This window comes from Cimex lectularius, unplaced genomic scaffold (genome assembly GCF_000648675.2).
Source record: "Cimex lectularius strain Harlan isolate CLEC.00 unplaced genomic scaffold, Clec_2.1 scaffold3, whole genome shotgun sequence".
Classification (NCBI taxonomy): Eukaryota; Metazoa; Arthropoda; class Insecta; order Hemiptera; family Cimicidae; genus Cimex; species Cimex lectularius.
Genome location: NW_019392688.1, coordinates 2,345,437 through 2,364,972, shown reverse-complemented (window position 1 = coordinate 2,364,972; position 19,536 = coordinate 2,345,437). Strand labels below are relative to the sequence as shown.

The following is a 19,536-nucleotide window of genomic DNA, read 5'->3' as shown; positions in this document are numbered from 1 at the left end:
TATATATAGATATAGATATAAGGCTTATAAATCGGTTCAAAGGATGGACAAATTTGGAAATGGTATAAAAATGCGAGGTCAGATAAATTTGAGTCATTTTGGTTCACTTGGATTACATTATAATTTATATAATCTGTATGTAAGGTATTGGTTGAAATGAAAAAGTTAGTGTCGCGAGCGGGATTCGAACCCACGACCTTCGGCTCAAAACACCGCTGCTCTAACCACTTGAGCTATCGTGACTTCGATCCAATCGGCCACTAACTCCCCATCTCAACCTACCTTTCGAAGTTTTCCTTCTTTTTGCCATTTTTCATTTCAACCAATACCTTACATAAAGATTAAATAATTGAAAGAAGTTATTTGGTCAATCGGACCACGAAATTGAATGGATTTAATAATTTATATATTTACTTCTTTACTTTATTAACTACGATGAATTTAAGCTGTTTTTTTTATATCAATCGATCTTTATGTAAGGTCTTGGTTGAAATGAAAAAGTTAGTGTCACGAGCGGGATTCGAGCCTACGACCTTCGGCTAAATACGCCGCTGCTCAACCACTTGAACTATCATGACTTCGATCCACTCGGCCACTAACTCCCCATCTCAACCTACCATTCGAAGTTTTGCTCCTTTTTGCCATTTTTCATTTCAACCAATACCTTACATAAAGATTAATTAATTGAAAGAAGTTATTTGGCCAATCGGACCACGAAATTTAATGGATTTAATAATTTATATATTTACTTCTTTACTTTATTAACTACGATGAATTTACGCTGTTTTTTTGGTTATATATCAATCGATCTTTATGTAAGGTATTGGTTGAAATGAAAAAGTTAGTGTCACGAGCGGGATTCGAACCTACGACCTTCGGCTAAATACGCCGCTGCTCAACCACTTGAGCTATCTTGATTTCGATCCACTCGGACACTAACTTCCCATCTCAACCCAACCATTCGATTTTTCCCTCCTTTTTGCCATTTTTCAAATGTCGTGTAATCAGGATTCGATTCTTTATTTTGTGTCTTTATACAGTGTTTTAATGAGCCCATTTTGGCAATAACGTTCCAATCTTTAATAAATGATTCAATGACTGATATAAATCAACTCACGAGTCTCTAACAATACATTTCACTTGGCAATTAATTATTAATTGTTTTGAATTAGTGGTTTTTATATCTGTTAATTTAGCGTATCTTTTACACAGTTCTGAAAGCCTGTGTTGTGGAAACAATGGCGGAAGTTAGTCCGCTTGTTTTGTTCCCGTTGGGAGGAGAGAAAAGTACTACGACTACGCCGAATCCGTTTACCCCTGCTGTGAACAATAGGGAGAAAGGAATTAATTCCGGAATTATTAACAACCCGGTAGGACAAACGTCGCGATAGCCTTCTCCTTTTCATATATTGAAAATTAATTGAAAATAACCTCACCGGGCCGGGTTGACACCGCAATACGTGCATTATTCCCCGGGGAGCACTTTCGACTTTTGGCCCTTTGAAGCTTGACAGTGTTGCCCTGCGATAGTGCGGCGTACATCATTCAAAACAACCCAGCCATTAAATGAAAACATGGGGCCCCTAACCGATATAAAACCGCTCCGAGCCTATTCATTAATTTTTTTCTTCGGTCCATAACATTTCCAAACGACTTTTAATACAGTAGCTTGGTCGTTTCCGATCGTTTTGGTCCGCCTAACCTCGCTGTGTTATTTCATCAGACGCTTTTCTCCAATGATGGGTTTGCGTTATTTTTATTCAGTCAGGTTCTTTTTCTTTGTTTGTCTTCGTCTTTTACAGAATAAATCTGTTTTTGTTCGAGATCCTCGAGATTTTTCCCTTTTTTATTTTTACCCTATTTCAAATTGTATGAATGATTTATTAAATTCACTAATTTCGTGGTGCGCTTGACCAATTAATACATTACAATTAATTAAGGCCTTTAGCTGAGATGAAAAAAAGCTAATGGCACGAGAGGGATTCGAACCCACGACCTTCGCCTAGATACGCCGCTGCTCTACGACCTGAGCTATCGTGACCTCGATCCACTCGGACATCAACTCCCCATCTCAACCCCACCTTATGAGTTTTCCCTCCTTTCGCCATTTTTGTCCGAGTGGATCGAGGTCACGATAGCTCAGGTGGTAGAGCAGCGGCGTATCTAGCCGAAGGTCGTGGGTTCGAATCCCTCTCGTGCCATTAGCTTTTTTTCATCTCAGCTAAAGGCCTTAATCAATTGTAATGAATGATTTATGTTGATTGTTGTCAATTAAAGCACTCATGACTTTTGTATTGTTAAATGGTTTATGCTCATATACCACAGCTTATTAAATTTCGTCCTTTTGAAGGTTTACATTATATTGTAGACTTAACTATAATAATTCTGTAATCAGGAAATTTATCATTAGGTATGTTCACATTCGGACGTATTTATACTACTGATACAGTTATTTATTATACCACTAATTAACCGACAACTGTCTAGCATGCACATATTGGATCGGTTGATTACTTGGATTTTCCTCTGTCTTCTCAAAATTTGCGATGCTTTAATTGAATTGTAAAGTCTTAACTTGATTTACTAACACTGTTATGAAGTACTTCGTATACGATCCCTTGCTACGATCCATAAAGAATTCCATTGAAGATTTGTAGCTCAGGGGTGTTTTCTTTAAAAACTGAATCATTTAAATTCCATCCTTTTTCTTATCTTCCTTACATAATGCGTAAATAATAAATAATTTAAGGCTAACAAATAAAAATTTTCTGACGGTAAAATACGATTAGAATCTTGGGCCGTTTCATATGTACAAAAGTACCTCTAGAAGTGCCAAACTACATCTGATATACAGAAAAAAACATCAAGGTTTACACACCAAGTTGATTGGAAAAATAAAAAGTACACATTCCATCGCCCCAGAAACCTCAAGATGGACTCTCACAACACAAACTGCTCAAAATTTGGTGGAATTTTATTTCCATAGAATTTTTATTATAAATTGCATTAAACTTTATTAGAAATTATTATGTTTTTTTACTGAAGACCAATTTAAATAATGGATTTTGAAAAATAACAAAATAAAAGATTTTAATTCCATAATTTTGTCTATTGGACGCAATAATTTTAAATGTCCTCTGTTAGCTAAATCCTCTGTGCACCTGTTAGGCTTTTTAGCTGTACAGCTTATTGTACATTTTATCCCTGGCTCCACATTTTTCTTTTGGGGGGGGGGGGCTCGCAACACAAATGTGAACTTGAGCCCCCGTTGTGCCGGTGTTCTTCCATCGAAGAAACTCATTTTTGAAGGGGGTTGGGACCAAATTCAGGGTCACTGAGATCCGATCCCGCACCTTACATTGATGAGTGCCGTGTGAATTTCTTTCAATTGCGGCCACCGGTCCCCAGGCTACGGTCACTATGGATGCCAATTCTGACGAAATTTTGTTCTGACGAGTTCGCCCGAACAAACAAATACTTGTTTTCCAATGAGAGTGTTTACTTTTGCAGCGAAGTGCATGTCAGAACACGCACGATGTCGTCAGACCATTCGATCGTTCAAACCAGTTTGATTTTTCGTGCGTTCTGCCGTTCAATTTAGATAGTTTTGTTATTTTACCGTGGGTATAGATAAACTGATTTGTCTTGTTTTTGAGAATCGGTGTTTGTGGGACATGAACGACAAAAAATATCACAACAGAGATGTTTCTTGGCCAAAGTGGAAGAAAGTTGCTCAAGAAATCAGCCCTATCAATAAGCCATATTTGGTTAGTTGTCATAACGGTCTATATTAATTATTCTAATGAATAATTCGTTTTATTTAAGGTTTTTGTTTGAGACGAAAAATTAGTGTCACGAGCGGGATTCGAACCCAAGACCTTCGGTTCAATACGCCGCTGCTCTAACCTCTTGACCCATCGTGACTTCGATCCCCTCGGACACCAACTCATCTCAACCTACAACCGTTCGAATTTTCCCTCTTTTTGCCATTTTTCAAATTTCATTTAAATTAATATGTTAAATTATGACCGCTAAGCATACACGGACTAATATGAATTTTTTTTAAAGGGACTAGCAATAAGTTTGAAATTCTCCCCTCTCGTCTCTTGTGGAAAATACGTGGTTAACTCTGTTTTCCCACCAGCTATCAACAATAGCTTAATCAACGGACTTTCAAAAAAATAAAAATCATTAAGTTGGTCCATTTTCCTGGGAGGCAGAAACGTACTGGCAATTAGAAAACGCACCAGCTATTAGATGAGGATTTCAGACGTACTCGTCCGAAAAAATTTCGTCACAATTCGCATCCATAGTAAGCGTAGCCTTAGGCGTCAGAAAAACTCCAGAGGCGACGGTGGGGATCGAACCCACGACCGCGGGATCTACTAGCCGAGAGTCTGACGCCTTCCACTCGGATACGGCGGCCCCTAGGCTTACTGTTAATAAGGTTGTCACTAATTCCATAAGGAATTTTACTCCATAGATGTTGCAACTCTGCTCTCACTTGTTCCAGGTCAACAGGCCGGGCGGTGGTGATTGAAAACCACATGTGCTCAATTGGATTGATGTCTGGAGACAATAGGGGAAGGTTCCAGGTTTCCTTAAAAACTAATGAACAATTCTGCCTTTATGAGGTCTGGCATTGTCATCCAGAAATCAAAAATCCCTGCCAATGAGATCTCCGGTTTGAGGGATGTATTCCTCGACAATTTCTTGGACATAATGGACTGCGGTGCGGTCGCCTTCAACAATATGGAGTCTAGTTCGTCCTTCAGTGTAAATCCCAGCCCAGACCATTCCTCGGCCTCTTTCAGACTGCACAAAGGGAGCACGAACTGGGGCATTGTACGCATCACTGTTGTCGGTAAACTCTTCGACGCCTGCTGTGACTATACAGACAGAAACGCGCCTCATTAGAAAACGTAACAGCATTCCAATTTGTGTTCTCTTCTAGGCGCTCAGTGCAACATAGTCGCCTGAGTTGCTGGTCGTGTCAAAGGGGCTACGATGTGAGGCCAACTTCCCACAAACCTTTACGAATCGTTTGTCTTGATAAACTTGCCAAAACATCTAGTATTCATTAGAATCTAGGGGGCACTATGGAAAGGGGTTTGTCTTGCAGCAATGACGATATTTCTGTCCTCTTTTATCGTCGTAATGCGCTGAGATCCATTACCAGGCCACCTATTAGCACATCCAGTCTCTCGGGGAGCGAGGTTGTCTTGGCCCCTCGGAGCTGAGCTGCCTCTACACAACGCTGCCGCAGTAACACCCTTCTGTCGTATGAGGAGGTGCGTCAGCTCTCATCTTGAGAATCAAAACGTCCGATAAGGCCGAATAGGCTAGGTGAGGACGTTAAAGATCCTCATTGTCCTTTTTAGGACGACCGAGTATACGGGAAAGCAATGCACCATATTCCTGCTTTGCACACAGGTGTAGGTAACGTGCTCGATTGGCTGCTTTTACCGTAGGCGGTCTCCTCTAGGGGGTGGTTAGCAATTCCACTTTAAACAAAACCTCGGTCGGAGCGGATCCGGTAGTTTCTACGCTAGGGAAGCCCCACTCCTCTGGGAGGTAGAGTGGCCTTCTCTATCTAGGGAGTGTGCGGGAGACCAGGCTGATGTATTTCGGCTTAGGTAACCCTTTGCGCGCGGCATATGGTTCGATGCTTTATGCGAACCCGACCACTCGGAATGGGCAAGCGGTGAACGAGGTTGTCTTGGCCCCTCGGGGCTGAGCTGCCTCTACGCCAATGCTGCGCCAGTAACACACTTCTGTCGTATGCGGAGGTGCGTCAGCTCTCATCTTGAGAATCAAAACGTCCGATAAGGTCGGAAGGCTAGGTGCGGACGTTAAAGATCCTCGTTGCCCTTTGAAGGACAACCGAGTATACGGGAAAGCAATGCACCATATTCTCCTTGGTTGCTGCAAGTGGTCTCAAACGGGCATTCGATTATTACGAATCGTTTGTATTGATAAAGGCCTGCCAAAACATCTTGTGCTTCATTTAGGGTCGTGTGGGCACTATGGAAAGAGTTTTGTCTTGTAGCAATGACAATATTTTTGCCCTTCCTTAACGTCATAATGCGCTGAGATCCCCTGTCTGTCGTAATCGGGCTAAAGCCCGGGAGACGATCTCTGAAAGACGCCAACTGCCTCTGCTATATCAACTTGCGGGTGACCTCGATTCATCCTCACAATAATATTGCGAACTTCTGTTCAAGGTGATGTCTTTCCATGGTTAAAGAGAATACAACTGGATTAAAATGGAACAAAGGACGAGAAAAGAAAACGAATAATCTTCATGTTTACTATTCTTAATTAAATCCGTTATTAAAACTGAGAATTAACATTTGTTTTATTTTGCATTTTATATTTTTGTTGTATATAATTATAAATATCCCTATTCATTTTTGAGCAGTTTGTGTTTTGTTAACTAAGATGTACACGATTTAACGATGTGTCACGTTAAAATAGACAGTCAAGGTGGAAACTCGAAGGATCGGCTTTACTCCTCATCATATAGAGATGTTTCTCATCTCGTGATTTCCTAGAGACGAGGTAGGCCGGGGTCCTAAGGTCGGCGCGACTTTCTATACGGTTAGAAACCATTAAGGACGCTTATTTATGCCCCAAGATCAGATCTTTAACTCTACGAGAGATACGGAGAAAGGGACCGTCTGCTGGCCGGCGATCGTTTCCCTGAGTTGATGCCATTCGGACGAGGGAGAGGATGATGTCGACCAATTGGGATATGTGGAACGTGATCGTTCCGAGTCGGACAACTGTAACAAACAATCGACTTCATATCAAGCCAATTTGTATTCGGCATTTGACAAAAAACATTGGAATGCAGTTAAACATTATTTTATCGAAAGAAACCTGAAATAGATGTTATCTTTGATAAACGCTCGAAGCGTCCCTTCGGAATGCAACGGTAGGATTCCTCTGAATCCCTGGAGCCCACATGGAAAATATCCCGATGCTTTTCTGTTTGGATAATGCGTTTTCGGTTAAAACGACTCAAACTGGTATGAATGGAGGCTGTTAAGAGATGGCTGTCGCCAATTCCTCTGGAAGTACAAAAGGGGCCGCCACGTCCTAATAAGGGTTGAATCGGGTGGCACACTGTCTAGCTAATAGGAACCCGAAATCCCCCTGGACAAATTCAACTTTATCACCTCCGCCTCCGGCCAATATGGCCTCCGGTAATGGGCCCCACTTTGCCGCCCCTTTATGTCCTCCCTCGCCGCCTCTTTGTGAACCCCTCCGTTATCTACTGCACTCTCAAACTTTCTTCCAAATGCGCGCCGATACGATACAATCGCTTTTTCCTCTTATTACAACAACCTTTATGAAATATTTCCTCCATTCTGACACTCAATTCGCAACAGTGGAGCGTACTTAGTACGACCATCGTTGAATACACTGTCCAAATGTTAAATTATAAAAATATAAGCGATATCATGAATTTTCACTGTTTCTTCTGGGTAACGATTGCGTGCAATGTAACACCCATAATATAAAGCAACATACATCAAAACAGACGTACTGAGATGAAGAAAATAAGATAAAAACTATGTAAAAACTGATAACTATGAAGTTTGGTAGATTACGATCATTTTGAGGCATATTCAGCAAAAAGATCAGAACTAAAAGGAAAATAACACGTATGCCTAAACAGCAAGAATAGTCAAATCAAAATAACAATAATAAGCTACTATAAAAAATAAAACAACAAAAACAGCATTCTTGGAATAAAAATGTGTTGATTATAAGTAAAATAACGTTTTTTAAGTATTTGCTTCATTCGTGACAAAGATCAAATTATGCCAACGTAAACATGATTTGGATGGATAAAAAAGAAATTAAGAAAAAACATACGATACAAAACATGCCCAGACACGAAAAACTATTAAACAAAATAACAAGACATCTCCACCAATATGTTCTTCCACTATTCTTCACACTTTATATATANCTGTACTCTCTCTCTACATCACTCTCTCTTTTGGTCCATTTATCTATTTAAGTACATTTTTTCTGGGTCTGTATATTTATCTTCTTTCATTATCTATCTTTATCTGTTTCTTTCTCTCTTTATCCCTCTTTTTTATCTCTTCTTACGTCGTTACCTCTCTCACTCTCTCATTTTCTCTCTCTGTCTCTCTCCCTCTAGCTCACTCTCTCTTTCCCTCTCCTCTCGCTCCATCATTTTGTCTTTCTCTCTATTTATATACATTTCTTTCTTTCTGTATTTATATATTATTTTCCTTCTATCTTTTTCTATCTCTATGTGTTTTTAGATTCCCTCTCTTTCTATCTCTCACTCACTTCCTTTCTCTCCCCTTACGTTGCTCCCTTTCTCCCTCCCTCACTTTCTACCTCCCGCTAACTCTCTCTCTCTCTCTTTCTCACATTCTCTATTTTTCCACTCTTCTTTGCAATTATAGAAGGGATTGTTCGTGAACTAATTTTGTGAGATTTCTTAAATAAAACAACATTCATTCATGACGTCACATTTTATTATTCTTTTTCTCTCTTCTCTGGATGATAGTTTCCAAAAACTTAATAACTATTAGTTCATTCTCGTTTGGGCTAAGTCACAGACAAATAGTGAGTGGTTTATTTATTCACTAAGGGCTAGGTGCAAGAAACAAACATATGAAAAATATTTGTGGACCAAAAAATATTTTTGAAAAATGTGATTGTTATAATTTAGCCAATTGATATTTGACTAGCGCTATATGTTTATAAACGATATTACTTATATCAGAAAAGTTTAAACAAAAATCCAACCGGTATTTAATCTCAAGTCTTGGACTAATTATTTAACGGTTTAATTAATTTTATTGGAGGCGAGCAAATGCATAAACAATGGATGTTCTCTTTAATGTAACAGCGTTTGTGTTAATTGTGTCTCCGGTAATGACCAAGGGGAGCGAACGCATGCGTGAATTAAAAGAGTCCTTCCTGGAAAAAGAGGAGAGCACGTCCTAATTGACTTAATTACGTTTCCCATTTTCGCCAATTCTAAATTGTCCCGCCCTAATCTCGGCCGCCCCTCGGATCCCAACCCCGGCCCCAAAGCTTTCTCATTACGGATACCTCCCTTCGTCCTCCGCCCTTCCGCCCCCGTCGCCTTCCTTCTCTTATTTTATTATCAGCGCGTTCCGCCTTCGCTGAGCTTCCCCTCTTCCACACCCTCGAAAAAGTAATTGTATAATAGAGGGCTTCTCCAAATACTGGGAAGATTAATGGCCGGGGATTTACCATCGCATAAGCGGTTTTTACCACAGAAATTCTGCCTTGTGAGTAAACATGCAATTTATAATCAAGCGATGAGTTTCTGTGTATGAAGTAGGGGCAATGAGCTAGTCCGGTGGTTGATTAATTAATCTCGGGGCAAAATATTTAAAAATTTTGTATGATGTTTTAACACAAACTGAAGACGCGGATTCCATTTTGTCTGACCTAATCACCTAAGGCAGACAGACTTGGCTGATTGAAGACCATCAAATTACAAAGATGCAAAAACCCGTCTAATCGTGCACGTCTAAAAGACACTCTGGTTATACCAGGTTACAGGATTGAGTAAAGCGAAAACAACAGTTATAAATAGAAAAAATGGTTCCTAAAGTATAGCTTACCAGAGTATGTGGGGTGTTTAGTGACCGTCAGCTAATGATTATTTTGAGATCGTGAGATGCGGTCTGGTGTGAGGTAGATTTCGAAAAACATTTTCTTTATCATGCCAACGTTTCGATCTTTATTGAGATCATCTTCAGGGATCAAAGTGTTTGTTTTCTTGGTAGATGTGTCATTATTGTGTGTCGTGTTGAGAGTGCCAGCAAGATATTGATATTTTATGTTTATATAATCCAACCTATATAAACATAAAACAGCCCCGGAGATGCATTATACTTCTGTCAAATATATAGTTAAAGAAAGAAAGAGAGTAGTAGAGTAAATTGTTAGGTAGATAAATAGAGACAGAGAGAAACATAAAAAAAGAGACTTAGTGGTAGAGTAAGAGTGAGAAAAAGAAAGAGAGAGCGTAGAAGAAAGAGAGAGAAAGTTACTGACATATAAAGATAGATGGATAAAGAATGAAATAATTACAGAAAGCTAGGATATATATATATTGGGTTGTCCAGAAAATAATGCAGGATTTTGGTATTAAACAAAAAAAAAGAAACTAGTTACTTTAAAGCAATGTTCTTTAATCAAAATAATTTCCCATACTCTCAATACATTTCTCCCANTATATATATATATATATAGAGAGAGAGAGAGAGAGAGAGAGAGAGAGAGGGAGGGAGAGAGAGAATCAGTTAGAAAAATGTAGTAGAAAAAATGTAGATAGATAGATTAACAAATTAATATTAATATAGATATATAGATTGATTGATAGATAATTGTATATATTTAGATACAGATAAAGGTAGATAGATAGATAAATAGATGATACAGAGAGAGAAGAGATAAATAGGTAGACAGATAAAGATAAATGAGGTACAGCGAGAGAGAGATTAATAGAGAGAGAAGAGGAATAGTAAGAGAAAGGTAAGGGAGAGAGAGAGAGGAGAGAAAGAAATTTAGGAACTTATTTAGAAATAGAGAGATAAAAAATGAAATAAAGTCAAAGAGAGAGCTAAAGATAGATTGTCACACAAACAGATAGATAGATAGGGAGACAGACAGATAGGTAATTAGATAGATTGAAAAAGATAGAAAGAGAATGGGAGAGAGGGAGAGAGATAGGAAAGAAATACATTTAGGAATATATAAAGACAGATTTAGAGCTAGAGATAAAAAATGAAATAAAGACAAATAGAGAGCTAGAGATAGATAGGCACATAGATAGATAGTCACATAGATAAATAGAGAGACAGAGAGACAGGTAGTTAGATGGATAGATAAAAGGATAAATAGATAGATGGATAGATAGAGATATAGATAGATAGATCGATAGATAGATAGATAGATAGATAGATCGATAGATAGATAGATCGATAGATAGATAGATTAGATAGATAGAAAGAGATAGCAAGAGAAATAGAGAGAGAGAGAGAGAGAGAGAGAGAGAGAGAGAGAGAGAGAGAGAGAGTGAGGGGAGAAATACATTTAGGATCAAATAAAGACAGATTTAGAAATAGAGAGATAAAAAATGAAATAAAGTCAAAGAGAGAGCTAAAGATAGATTGTCACACAAACAGATAGATAGATAGACAGACAGAAAGGTAATTAGATAGATTGAAAGAGAATGAGAGAGAGGGAGATAGATAGGAAAGAAATACATTTAGGAACATATAAAGACAGATTTAGAGCTAGAGAGATAAAAAATGAAATAAAGACAAATAGAGAGCTAGAGATAGATAGGCACATAGATAAATAGAGAGACAGAGAGACAGGTAGTTAGATGGATAGGTAAAAGGATAAATAGATAGATGGATAGATAGAGATATAGATAGATCGATAGATAGATAGATAGATAGATAGATAGAGAGAGAGAGAGAGAGTGAGAGAGAGAGAGAATGAGAGAGTCACAGGCATCGGCACACACACACGTAGTAATAAAAGAATATATTTATAGAAGGAAGGCTAAATTATAATAAAATCTTTGAACTATTTGTAAATAAGGAATGTATGTCGTAAATATCAAATAGTACTTTTTTGTCGACAAATCATCGAAAGAAATAAAAAACATAAAAATTGACTATTGTAGTAACATTCAATTGGCGAAATTCCAACATGAAGCAGGTATTCAAGTTTTTGTCTTTGACCCGAGAAAGGAAGAGTAATTTGGGTGTTGTGAGAGTAATTGTGGGTGTGTATTGAAGGTGGTTAGGCTGAACTACTGGGGTCCTAATGATTTTATTACTGACTACTGTCATGGAGTTTAATAGTACACAGTAAGATGATGTATTTAGGTTTAGGATTTGTAACGTTGGACCTGGAATTGGAAAATTGTTTCATACATTTAAAAAATTACAATGTACAAGTGCATCGTGACATTATAGAAGTCCGACAGGCAGCGCGGCTTTACAACCTTCTACAGATTTTTCTTGTAACTTTTTTATGCTTAATTATATACATGTGTAATTAGCGGTGATAAATTAAAAAAAACGGCTGACACATCTTTCAAAATATTGCTTTATGTCGAGAAAATATTCAAAATTAGCCAATCAAAACGAATTTTTCTATGCAAATATTATTTATTGAAAACAGTTAAACTTAAATATTTGTCACTGGTCGACTAAGGGTGAACTACAAATCTCGTCAGAACTTCGTAAAAAATGTTCCGTAAAAGTATTGCAGGTTGATATTGTTCCAGTTAGATTAAAGCGTTTGGAACATGTAAAGTTTGTTTATTAGTATGAAACGGTTGAAGGACTTTAATATAAAGAGGCGAGTAGTTTATTAAAACCGTGAAAAAACAGGCTTATCTGATGGATTAAAGATGATAAACGAGGGCGAAACACTTAAAACTACTGTCGGTTTACTTTGCCGTCACTCAGTCACTAGTCATTTAACTTTTAAATTAAACTTTAATTTGATAAAGAGGGAGATTTTAAATTCAAAAGATGTGTAATGCAGAGGAAAATTAAAACTGGCGAATGGCTTTAGACATCTAAAGGCTTAAATTTATTTTAAAAGTCGTCTGATTAATCAAAAACAATAATTTGAAATGTACAATATATAACAGAAAATGTTACAAACTAGTAAAGCCCAATTTTTACAACTCAGAATGTTTTTAACATAATTCATGATGGTGATCATCATGTTCAACTTCCGGTCATGCTGATGTTTCTTTAATTGTCCTGGCGCCATTAATCTATCACCGCGCGTCCGTCCTAACACTGAGGATGGCGAAATGACAATACGCGTCTGACAGACCAAGGTAATGACCAAATTTCAAGATCGGCACCACAAAGACAAGTATCTCGCAATAAATATCATTTCCTCTCATGACCTTCTATAGTCCTGCTATAGTAACTAGTTTTTAAACGCAGTAAATTTTGACTGAATTCATGATGATGGTCACACAGTTCAAGGTTTCTTATTTTCCATGAAGGAGGAGAGGGCACGAGCGAATTTCGCGAAGTATAGGGGCTCAATATGATACGACGAGGTGGTAGTTGGAGGGAAAACTTCCATTTAACCTATTAACTGGTGTTCCTCAAGGAGAAATCCTGGCACCACTCTTTTGCTCCGTTCCTCAATATCTTCACCACTGACACTTACTTTGTTTTCATAACATTTACATATTCGATGACACGGCTATCCTCTTTCCAACTCTGATCCTGCCATAGTGACGTGTTGTTGCATCGCAGAGTGTTTGAACATAAATAATTTATCCTATCTAAGAAGGTGTTCCTCAAGAAAATATCGACTCACCCCTTATCATCACCTTCTACTCTGGTGGCATCTCCTTTTGCCGCATCACCTATACAAACAGATGACATAGCTACCCTTTCTCTTAAAACTGATCCTGTTATATCTATCAGATTTTTGAAATTCAGTACCTTTTAACATCAACAATTTATTCTATCCACGATCGTGTTTCTTCAAGAAAGTATCCTAGCACCCCTCATTTTCGCATTATATTCTGCTCACAACTACCCATTTACTGATTGCACTCTATCCTCCTGGTCTATCCTCACTCACCACCGATCATGTCCACTAGGTTTTTAAAACATTGTACGTTTTAACATGTTCACGATGGCTGTCACGCAGTCATGTTTTTTACTTAATGTGTTCATAATGGTGTTTCTAGGGGCGTCGATGGCCGCAACGTGACACGGCGCTCATCACTGCAAGGTAAAGGTCCCGGGTTCGAATCCAGCGGCCCTGCATTCAAATCTTCAACAACACCAGCACCCTGACGGTTTATATGACCTCTGCTGCTGCGTCCTCTCGTACAAAAAAAGAAAAAAGAAGGCACTCTCGCACTACTTCCCTGTCCCTTCTTCATCCCGATACCATAACCTTTAACTTTTATAGATGTTGCAGATGGCATAGCTATCATATTTTTCAAAAGTTATCATGTCATGGTCCATTCCACCAGTTCTTTCCAACACAAATATCTTGAAACCATGGATCGTTTTTGGTCATGACTATACACTTTGAACAAAACAACGTTTTCTCCAGTCTACCTCTCGGAATATTTCTATGCGCTAAGCACTATTTAGTATGTACCATGACAAACCATTTAATCGGAAACTGCACAATCCACTAATTCGAATGCAAGTGAGATACAAAATATGTATCAATTTATCAATAATCGTTCAAAACTGACAGTACAGAATAAAAAAAGACAGGACAGCGCACTTGCCTACACTGGAACTTTACGCCAGAGTAAAGAAATTCAACGTCTGTCGCATCTAGTCCATCCATTCGTTCAAAGCCCTCTTCAATATAAAGAATAACTTCTTTCAATTAATTAATCTTTATGTAAGGTATTGAAATAAAAAAGCCTGTCACGAGCCGGATTCGAACCCACGACCTTCGGCCAAATACGCTGCTGCTTTACCACTGCATTATTCATCATGAAGCACTATGTGAACTTCCTGAAGAAATATGCTCAGCAGGTTCAAAGACTTTAGAAACAACAAAGCGACGCTAACCTTGTTTAAAAAAAACTCTCAATGCCACGGTAACAGAAATTAATTTTTTGCCCTTTAATATTGATATTGGCAGCTTTGAAATGCAGTTGCTGGATTTAAAAAATAAAGAATTTTGGAATTCAAAATTCGAGCGTCTTTAAACCGGTTTACAGCTATTAAAGAAAAATAAATGTGTATTAAGTTAACAGCACAAACAGTCTGCTTTGCAAGATCTGGCGAGGGATGATACGCTGATTTTTAACACCGGATGATGATGTTCAACTGAAGAAACTACAGTTAGCTGTTCTTTCTTTATTTGGGTTTACATATTTATGCGAACAATCATTTTCAAGCATGAACTTTATCAAGAGTAGATTAAAAAATCGGTTTATCGATGAGAACTTGGATTCGTGCCTAAAATTAAAAACAACATACAAACCCGACTTACCCCTACTTTCCAGGGAAATGCAAGGCCATTGTTCACATCAGTGGAGTATTTGTAGTTTTTTTAAGAATACCTTTTATATTATTTAACTTGTTATATTTTTAAATAAATATTATCTTTATATAAGAATGATACCAATTCGTTTTATTTAGTTAGTTAAACTAAGACATATTCAACAAAGGCAAGCTCGAGACGGTACTTTTAATTTTAATTATTTCCATAAAAATATCCACTAAAGCAAAGGTTAAGTTTAAAAAATGGTTCTTTGAATAAACTTCAATTTTGTATTTTTGATGATATTTGGCTCTTTTGGATGACGAGTTTGCCGAACACTGTCCGAGACCATGACAAATCTCGGACATCTTAAATTCCAAGCTAAATTATATTCTAACCAACTAATAATAATAACCATAATTCAGAATTCAGTTTACCTGGCGAACCTCACTAACTTGATTGGAGGTCTTGCCATAACCTGGCTACCGACCGACGATATACGAGGGATGATCATCACCCGGTTCAGTGAATACATACTGAATACATATTTGCAAATATAATTTAAAAAAAGTAAATAGGGGGCGTCGGTGGCCGCAAGGTTCAGTCTTTCACACGGCGCTCATCACTGTAAGGTAAAGGTCCCGGGTTCGAATCCAGCGGCCCTGCATTCGAACCCGACATACTTACAAATGGGCTTTTTTTCAAAAACACCGGCAACCTGAGGGTTTATATGACCTCTGCTGTTGCGAACCCTCGAAAAAAAATGATGGTTGTGAAATAATTACTATATTTATTTCTTAATAGATAAAAATGTCTGCCTGAAAGATTTAAATTTATTATTTTTAGTTATTTAAGATCTAAAACGTATATAGTTAAATTTAAAAATGGTATGTCGTGTACTCATTACTGGTTTCGAATATTTCTTTTGGTTTGCCTTTCCGAAATTTCGCAAGGTGAGGAATTTCAAGACAAACAAAAAGTAAAGAGAACTATTGGACTACATTCCACATTATCAAATATTATAAAGATATCTTTCATAATTTCATAATCATAACTAGTATTGAAAGAATGGCATACACTATTTTAAAAGCAGGCAAAAGCCCCAATTATACCTCAATAAAAATGATGAGGGGCGTCGGTGGCCGCAAGGTTTAGTCTTTGACACGGCGCTCATCACTGTAAGGTAAAGGTCCCGGGTTCGAATCCAGCGGCCCTACATTCGAACCCGACATACTTACAAATGGGCTTTTTTCAAAAACACCGGCAACCTGAGGGTTTATATGACCTCTGCTGTTGCGAACCCTCGTTAAAAAAAAAAAAAAAAATCATATATATATAAAATGTAATTTATTGAATGTTTTAAGTTATATCTTTTTACGTGATTACATTATTTATTACTACTTTAGTACATGATTGTTTGCAGATATTGCGGTTTAAAGCATGACGGCTGGTTTCTTCTCATCAGAAGACGGATAAGTCCATAAGTAAAAGACAAACGCCGAAAAACGAGGAAGTGATTTATTTTTGGAACTAGTAATATTTAGGTTAAGGATCAGTTAAGGATAGGACATAGCAGATCGCGAACTGGTCGCGGTGTAATGTACTGATAGAAATAAATAGTTTCTGTTTGCCGACGAAAGGATCTGAAAGCAAGACGTCTCGGCTCTAAACAAATTCGAAGAGCGACATTAATCATCCGGCTTTGTAGGGAAGCCAAAAGGCCCTAATCCAGTCCTATTATTAACTTTGATGAAACTCACCACTTTCTCAAGAATTATGACAGACGACCGTCTTTGAAGAACAATGGCGGCCGGCGCCGGGCTTCTAATTCGATTTCACACGCAATTTCGCCCTGGGCGTGTGCTAAACTCGCCGCTAATTTCGGCCCGGCGGTTCCCGCCCATCTCAACCGTTCCATTACCGTCACATAAATTCTTAATAGTTTGTATTGATTAAAGCAAAAAAGTCTCGGCTCGGCTAATTGCTCGGGCGAGATGTACTTCTTTTTTACACGTGGTCAACCGTTGAACCGTGTCTCATGGGGGAAAAAGTGCAATTAGCATCTTATAAAACAAACATCGCCAATTGAAACTTGGCTAAAAAGTATATTCACACAGTTTTATTCTTAAGGTTAGTAAATTTCTGCTCGACATGGTTGGATGCTCCCATTTCAGAAATGATTCAGTAGGTGACCACTATACCTTCCTTGCGTTTCATACCATCGCTCAGTCGTGCTCTTGATACGAATAATTTCTCGGACGATCCAGCTCACTTTGATTCTTGTATTGTAACTGCTTGTTTACGCCATTTCTTAAAAGTGACAGTTCAATTGCCCTTCGTATGCTACCTGTTGTCAAATGCCTTTAAACTCCTTTGTTTTTAATTTCATTAATCCTTTTCATTTCCTTCCATATTCAATCCAAGTCTTGAATCAGCCGCGGACGAATCCTTTCTCTGCATCCGAACCTTAAGTTCATAGTCTCTACCGTTGTTCTGTTTCTAATTTTTAAACTCATTTTCAAAACTTATTTTTATTTCGGCGAGTGAAGAGTAAGTCTTCATCGGGGAAGTCAGCTACGTCTATCCAGTTCCAGAGACGCACAGCGAGGTTCGGCCTGAGCCCAAAGGTCGGCTCGGACGGCAGCGTATAAGCGTTGAGGACGATATGATTATGCTGAAAAGTCCCTCGAATGCGTGAGTAGTGGCGGATGGGAACGGGTAGTGAATCGGTTGCTCCTACTCGAGTATGCTTGGGTGTAGGCTGAGCTCGATTGGAGGATTTTAGTAGGCGGTACTTCTCTAGGGGGTGGTTAGCAATTCCACTTTAAACGAAACCGCGGCCGGAGCGGATCCGCTAGTTTCTACACTAGAGAAGCCCCGATATTCTGGGAGATAGAGTGGCCTTCTCTATCTAGGGAGGGTGGGAGACCAGGCTGATGTATTTCGGCTTAGGTAGCCCTATGCGCGTGGCATACGGTCTGATGCTTAATGCAGACCCGACCACTCGGAATGGGCAAGCGGGCAGCTAGGTTGTCTTGGGCCTTCGAGGCTGAGCTGCCTCTACACAAATGCTGCTGCAGTAACATTCTGTCGTATGTGGAGGAGCGTCACCTCTCATCTTGACAATCAAAACATCCAATAAGGCCGAATAGGCTAGGTGCGGACGTTAAAGATCCTCATTGTCCTTTTTAGGACGACCAAGTATACGGGAAAGCGCCCAAAGGTACTTTATGTTGAATTCCATATCATGAATTTATTTGGCCAGATTTAGGGCGGATTTTGGGGTACAACAGTGTTTTAGGCCACAAATAGTGACGTGCAATACCAATCTATATGAGTAAAGTATCGAGTATTTTCTTTCGATACCAAATAATTTTGGTTTCGAATATCGTCATTCGATACAAGTACTGTATCGAGTACTTTTTGCAGTATCGGTATTAATTAAGGTTTTCAGTTAAGATAAAAAGGTCAATGGCACCAGCGGGATTCGAACCCACGATCTTCGGCTTGATACGCCGCTGTTCTACCACTTGAGCTATCGTGACCTCGATCCACTCGGACACCAACCTCCCATCTCAACCACACCTTTTGAATTTTCCCTCCTTTTTTCCATTTTCATCTCAACTGAAAACCTTAATTAATTGTAAGATATTAATTGATCAAGCGGACCACGAAACTAGTGAATTTAGTACTCAAATAGATTTTTCATCGAGTGTTCAAATATTGAATTGTTATTTTCTGTTCGAAACTTACCTTTCATCAAACTGGGAGTTGATTAGTTACTATTAGGATCGCCTACCAGCGACTACAAGGAGCTACCAACCACCAATCGAGATTTCGACTTGGTGGTTGGTAACTCTGTTGATAATTCTGGTAACTCATAATTCTTTCTCGGGTCGCACCTCGTACTTTTAATTTCAGTAATTTTTTATAAAATGTTTTTGTCTTCAAGTACCTAAAAAATATTCGCCTTCCTTCTCACAGGTAAATACCTATTCATGTCTCCTCCCAAAATTAAGGTTATTTTACTAAGAAAACATTTGAAAATAAAACACCCGTGGATAAATTTTCTCAAAACTCGATTACGATAAAATATCAATTTTGTTGAAATGTGTTGACAGCTTTTCCATGTATTTATCAACGTACCCACTGTATGAAAAAATACTTACAAATATGAAAAATTGAAAATTTTTGTTTATTTTAACGCAAGAGCCTATTTTACCCACGAGTCGATAATGAGTAAGTCGATCATTTATGAATAAACGACAAAGTACTCATATGAAGTATTATATGTACGACAAAGTACTCGTTAGTATCGAATAATTTCTGTCGGTACTTCAGTAGTATGGAATATTTCTTTCGATACCAGTACTCGATAGTTATAATATTTTCTGGTATCGCACGTCACTAGCCACAACGCGTAGTCTGGAACGGGCATGCGTTTGGCGCCCTGCGTACTGGTAAATTCTAATTTAATTTCAAATTATT

General features: G+C 38.3%; 1 non-coding gene across 1 annotated transcript; it reads right to left on the bottom strand.

The window, feature by feature from the left end:
• Positions 1–169: 169 nt before the first annotated feature.
• Positions 170–243, bottom strand: Trnak-uuu. Its single transcript has one exon. It is a non-coding gene; the product is annotated as a tRNA-Lys (tRNA).
• Between the last annotated feature and the right edge of the window lie 19,293 nt (positions 244–19,536).